Genomic DNA, 7,120 nt, shown 5'->3' with positions numbered 1-7,120 from the left:
TAAAATTTTTCTTAAATTCTACTCTACAAAATAGCTATCTTAGATTTTTTTTTTACATTTTATTTAAAATTTAAAAATAATTAATATTTTTAATAAAATGTAAAAAAATTAATTATTGAGATATAGCTATAGACCTAACGTCTAACTAATGTTAAAAAAAAAATCAGCTAAAAATATTAACTGGATCAAAAGTTATTTAAATTGTCAGTGAGTGGTGGGCCACCTGTATATAGGCAGACATTAAAAATATACCACATTTATCGTCACGCCATTCTGCAAAAGCGGACCTCATAGTGGAGACTTGGCGTTCAAGTCGTCGGCGCATGTCACATACCACATCGGCATAGACTCAACCAACTATGGCGCAAGTGACATATGTTTGGAGGCACAATCCTTGAAAAATCGGAAATAAATGAGTAATGTTTGAGTCATCTATAGACAACAGGTCAAAATGATTAAGTCACTTGATGAGCAATTCAAAGCGAAGTCACTAAACATTTCATCTTGATATCGTTCCAAGTCGTACACATTGGCGGAAACGTCAGGATTGCGTTGATTGGATATTTTAATTTAGGACACAGGTTTAGGGAACTTTAACCTCGAAATTAATACCAAAATGTGACGGAAGATACGCGAATGTTAGGCGCAATGGCTGCATTTTGTACAGTGTTAATCCGTGTATAATATTTTTTTATTTTCTAAATGTATTTTTAAATTTTTTTTCAATCTTCATAATTTTCATACAAGCAGCAAAGTTAAATAAATAGGTATTTTAAATATGAACTCAAACCATATAAAATTGCACGTATACAATTTTTTTATTTCATGATTAATTGATTATATGTTTCATACAAGTTCTCAAAAAATAAAATCTATTTAGTCAACATATTATTAAACGGCTATTATTTATTAAGTATTAAATAAAATATTACACCGTTAATGATCAAGTGGACAAAGTTACTAAAACGTATACGTATACATAACGTATCGTTATGTTTACGACCTTTAAACATATGTTAAATTAAAGCTTATATTATGTGCTCTATGTTAAATAAAAATTTCCCGACAACCTATCTTAGATATGCAAATGGCTGTCGAAGTTAAACGAATTTTGAAAAAATGAGGAGATATGAGTTCATTGTGATTTTAAAATTATCGACTAATTTCTTAAAGTTAAACACTATCTACAGATTTGCACCGAAGCATTTTTTATGGTGGTGATTTTAGTCATTATCAGATATCTCTATACTTGTCCACACTTGTAACTATATCACGTCCACACTGTCCCCCGATCCCACTGCGTTACTGTACTGTTTTAATATGTTTTTCTATTAAATTTGAGTTTCATCATAGAATTGATAAAATTTCATTACAAATCTTGTCAAATATTTATTTATTAATTATCAAATTTATCATTTAATTTTCATATTTAACATATTAAATTAAAAGCATCGAAGACTTTAAGTTTTATAAGACGTAATTGTTTTGAGTTTAGTAACTTAAATTGTTTAAGAATATTATATTCATCATTAGTCTGAATGATTGCTTATTATGGTGTCGTAAATCAAAAAATAGGTAAATGAGAAAGGGGTATTGAAAATAAAGACCTATCTTTTTTCTCGGGCTGTGTTGTTCGAGGGTATATATATAATAAAAACTGATCACTTGTGGCTAATTAATTAAGTAAATTTAAAACTATATTAAAAATATTAAACTTAAAGCCACAAAAAATTAATGAAAAGTCGCGGATACGTATTTCGGAATCAATGTTACCATTTTCAATGCTAAACACATATTGACACATACTGGTTTATGTTTGTTAGCATTAATTTGCAAGCTGAGTTTGAATGTCCTTACTTTAATTTTAACTATCCTTCAGAAGTGCAAAATAGTGATAAAAAAAGAACGCAAAGCCAAACAGTGTCGATGAAAAAAATAATATAATTAATGTAACTTCACATATATTTATTTAAAACAATTGTAATAATCACGCGAAGTTTACAGAGTGATATTATTCTTAATTAAAAAACACAACTTTAAATATTAATTAATACACTTATAATTATTCTGCGGTGTTAAATTAATTTAGCTCGCGAGAACCTGACGATGAAAGCGACGTGTTCGTGTGTCGGTTTTATCGAAACAACACGAGAGCGTCCGTTCCAGAGTTTCTCCAGGTGTTCTTCTTAAAACCCATTCCAGAGACGCACATATTCATCGTCCGGCTTTCATTTGCTTCACATTTTTCAGGAATTTCATGATTTTGTACATACATTGAAAAAGGGTTCTTTGACTGAAAATAATAAATGGAAACATAAATTATTGAAGGGTGCACGTGCGGTGAAAAAGAAGAGCGGATGACTATGGCGTGATTGTGTCAACTATGTGTTGGATGTGATTAAGAATAGAAAATATTGATTGTGTATAGTATTTGTTGTGAGAAGTATTGTGTAATAGGATAGAATATTTGTTATTTGTTGAGAAGAGAAAGAAATAGTGTTTTTAAGTATAGGGCCTATTACAACAATGTTATGGAATATTTTTCAGTCTAATTTAATATCAAATTTTATACGAAATATTAGTTATAAATAAATACTTCTACCACTGAGTACCATAAATTATTAAGATTATTAGGTTTAGAAACATTAGCTGTAAGTCGCGAATTAAACGAGACTTGTTTTGTTTTTAATTTAATTACTAATAAAATTGCTTGTTCAGAACTTCTGATTTAATTAAGGTTCCATGTTACTATTTTTATTTAAATTATAAGTATTCATTTAACGATAATAACACTCAAAACAGATTTCAATGGACCTTTTAATCGATTTACAATATAACTTGTAATAATCTACCTAATTTTGATTTGTTTATTGTGATAATATAGCTAAATTGAAGTATACTGTTCATTGTAATTTTTTCAAATTTCTTTGTAAGGAAAAGGCTAAAAATGGCTGTTTTAAAATAAAAAAAAGAATATAAACGACATTTTTTTTAGTTTTTCCTTAATATTCTTACTATAAATAATAAAAAATATTCTTTAAACATAGTCTAAGCAGACAATAATGATTTCTAAAAATTTTTATCAAAATCATAATTGGATCGAAAGTTAAAATTACTGTGTGTTAGATTTGAGACAAGCTATAATACAGCCTATATATACAGTGTTCAGCCAGTAAGGAAACAGGTCAATTATTACAAACAATGAGAAATATAGATTTTCGTTTCCTTAATTACTGAATACCCTATGTATTATACATATAATATGTATAGATATACAGTATTTGTATATACTTGTACGTGTTAATATATATATTTTATATATATATATATATTTCATTGGAAGGGATATAAGTGTTAGATGGATCATTGTGTAAGCATATATATTATGTTTAATCTTGAAATATGCAATTTTATACTTAGAATTTGTGACGTTACTGTATACTGTTTTATCATTTATGTCATTTTTCATTACAATTACTAAATAGTAGAACCATAGAAGGATTTATTTATTTTTTCAATTTTATAATACTTTAAGAGTTTTAATACTTTTTTACAATTCTTAAATATAGGGGCTTTTTAATTTTTGGATAGGTTCATCTACATCAAAATTGGGTTCTTTTGACATAAAGATCATCCAAATCAGTCCAATTAGAGCTAAGAATATTCATGTACAGATATAAAAAGCACCATATTATGGTAAAACATTTGCATCAAAGCTAAAAATTGAAATCTACAGAGTAGACCGTTTATCATCAACCATTCGATTACACACAAATTAATTACAATATAGAAAACAAAAATTTTACTTCTTTTAGTCACGTCAAGGCCAATGTAAATTTTTTAATTTTTTATGTTTTAACCACGTTTAAAACAAGTAGTGTTTAAAATGTATTATGGTAGTGTTAACTTCATTAGTTAAATATTTACATTTTATAAAATCGATTAAAAATTTGTACAATTGTCATCATTGAAAATAATATTTTTAAATATGAAGCGATACAATCAATGATGACTAAGTTTTATAGCTATATAATTTTTTAATTTATATAATTTTCCAATTGTTTTTCAAGGTGCAAAAAATTTTTTTTATAAATTTTTAATTATTACTATTATTAATTCAATTTTTTGTAGCTATATATTTCAAAATATTAAACGTTTAAAAATACGGATAAAAAAGCCAGAACAATGGAGTGGTGGTAAAGTGAGGACGTAGAATAGTTGTGTCAAGTACAATGATATCTGATAGTTATTAAAATCACTCTCTTAAAAATACTTCGATGCAAATCTATAGATAGTGTTTAATTTTGAAAAATTGGTGGATTAAACCAAAAACAAAATTACAAAAACGTAATTAAAAAAGAATTACGGAAAAATTGCAAAAAAATCATTGTTACAGACATTGATTTTTACTGAATCGGCAAACGTTAATCGCATTCGTTTTTTGATAAAATTGGAAATTTAACTATTTCAAAAGCTATATGAACTTCTATTTCCTTATTTATAATCCTGATAACAAGTTTTATGATATATACAGGGTGATTTTTTTATCATAACCCACTCTATTACTTACAGAATAATAATAAATTTAACATTTTTTTTTTCGATTATCTTTAGTTACACATAATGCTTGAAATAATAACTATGTAATACTTTTTAAGTTTATCCCTTATGCCTGATAAGGGTGTCAAATTTGTTTTTTTAAATGGTAACACAATTTTTAATTTAATAAAATGTTTGAGTTTTTAATTCAATAATAAATGGCATTTGAATTTTTAATAAAACTTAATTTGTTTATTAGATATAAACATTTAAAGTTTCAAATTTTTGAGTTAATATATAGGTATAATACACAAGGGATTACAAATACAGGTAGCTAATTGATTTTTTATGACATCGATATTAGTAGGTACACAGGATTATTAGAATCAATGATAGTAAGGTACATTGTTGTGAGTTTATAAATACACTAACTGACAATATAAAAAGTATATCTATTGATAGTCATAATTGATAATAAACAATCCGTGACTGTCATAGCAATATCATAAAAAACCAATTAGCTACCTGTATTTGTAATCCCTTGTGCATTATACCTATATATTAACTCAAAAATTTGAAACTTTAAATGTTTAAATCTAACAAACTAATAAAGTTATATTAAACATTTAAATATCATTTACTATTAAATTCAAAATACAAACATTTTATTAAATTCAAAATATATGTTCCTATTTAAAAAACGAATCTGTCATCTTTGCAAGTAATAACGGATAAATTAAAAAGTTTTGCATGACTAATAATTAAAAAAAACAGCCTCTTTTATTCAAATATTGATCATATATTACGATTAATATATCAAAATGGTTTGTTTTTTTACTGTAGAATACAAAGTTTTAAGTTTCAAAATGTTAAGTCGAAAATTGAAATCGTGAATATCATAATTAGTGTCTTTATATAGTATATTTCTAGTATGTCCCAAGTAAGCTTAAAATTAAAAAAAAATGTTTTTTGCAGTTTGAGTTATATTTATGTATATTATAAGTAAAAAAAAATTATTTACTAATCTTAAAAACTTATATCTTTAATTAAAAAAATGAAGTATAAGATAAAATATATGATATTCTTGAAAATATTTTTAAATTACGGTTTATTATAAAATGTATGTATGATGGATGTTGATATAAACACACGTATATTTGAAAAATATCAATTGACTTGACTAGAAAAAAATGGCGAACAAATGACACCTTATGAATTTGGTAGGTACTATATAATTACTATATAGTTTTTATGTATTAAAATATATATATTTAATTTCTTTGAGTAGTTCAACATGTATTTCCATCAAGAAGTTCTGAAGAACAGATTAAATTAATCAAACTGAATCTCCAAACCCTAAGCCTACTTATTTATTTAAAAATTCAGAAAATATATTAGGTCCTTCAAGATGTAAAAATTAAGGAGAAGAAATTTTATAACTCTGCAACTTTTTGTAGCTTTAGATAAATGTAAAGTGAGTGACCGAAATGTAATGGATATCATAACAGCTTGTTTCGAAGCTGTATGACATTAATGATTTTGTTCATAGTCGATAGTCTGATTAAGAAAACTTGCGAGAAATCACGCCGAAATACTAATGAAACTATTAAGTCTAATTTTTTAAGTTCCGATCATGATTTTGTTGTAATTTAATGGGATTCGAACATTTTACCTGATATAGCTGGAGTTGAAAATATACACCGACTACCAATTGTTGCTGTAGCGTTCGGAATAGAGCAACTTTTTGCTGTTCCTGATCTTACTTCTTGTACGGGGTTGGAAGTATCATCTGCAGTGTAGGACACATTACAAGAATGAAACTTACTTAGTAAAATCCAAACAATGGTTATTGATACTTCCAATACAGGTAGATTAAATGGAGCTTGTGTTTTTTTGAAACAAAAGTTAAACAGGAATCTTTTACTATTAGTATGTCGTCATCTTAATTTTGAAGTCGTATTTCATAGTGATTATAATCACTGTCAGATATCGTATACTTGTCCCAACTATGCCACGTCCATATTATGCCGCCAGCCTACTGTGTTACCGTTTTTTAATTAATTATCTTTTTATATGAAAAATTCAGAGTAATTATTGATTACTTGGAATTTTATAAATCAAAAAATGTTTTTTTTTTTTTTGAACGTCATTGAAGTTTAAATTCAACATACTTGGGCAGAATACTTTTCTGAATATCCTGGAAATAATTTTTTAAAACCTAAAATATATATAAATTCATCTAAATTGTCCAATGTATGTAGTCTCCAATATTATTTGTATTTGAAGAATTTTAAATTGAAAATAATTACAATAAAATTAAATTCTTACATAATAAGTATTTGGTTTTATTGTAATTCATTACATAGTAATTATGTTACAAATTAATTTTAATTAATAACTATAATTAATTATAGCAATCGCTAAATGAAAGGTTTGATTTGCAAAAAATAAATGAACTTTATAATAACAAATAAGATTATTTAAAATTTTTCGGGTTTAAATTTGATTTTTTGCAGGTGAATAATATATTTTATTTAATAAACAAAACATAAAATAATTTTTAGATTTAAAATAATGATTC

The 7,120-nt window shown here is 25.6% G+C and overlaps 1 long non-coding RNA gene across 2 annotated transcripts; it reads right to left on the bottom strand.

Annotated features, from left to right (window-relative positions):
• Window positions 1-1,921: 1,921 nt before the first annotated feature.
• On the bottom strand, window positions 1,922-6,783 carry LOC126907330 (uncharacterized). 2 transcript variants are annotated; one of them, XR_007704481.1, is made up of 3 exons: window positions 6,642-6,783; window positions 6,212-6,577; window positions 1,922-2,293 (listed from the first exon to the last, which is right to left on the bottom strand). It is a non-coding gene; the product is annotated as an uncharacterized LOC126907330 (long non-coding RNA). The 2 variants fall into 2 exon arrangements; XR_007704480.1 differs by having other exon boundaries at window positions 6,212-6,783.
• Window positions 6,784-7,120: the final 337 nt, after the last annotated feature.

This window comes from Daktulosphaira vitifoliae, unplaced genomic scaffold, assembly GCF_025091365.1.
Source record: "Daktulosphaira vitifoliae isolate Bord-2020 unplaced genomic scaffold, ASM2509136v1 Scaffold_5, whole genome shotgun sequence".
Classification (NCBI taxonomy): domain Eukaryota; kingdom Metazoa; phylum Arthropoda; class Insecta; order Hemiptera; family Phylloxeridae; genus Daktulosphaira; species Daktulosphaira vitifoliae.
The sequence above is the reverse complement of the archived record's forward strand: the minus strand, read 5'-3'. Positions and strand labels throughout refer to the sequence as shown.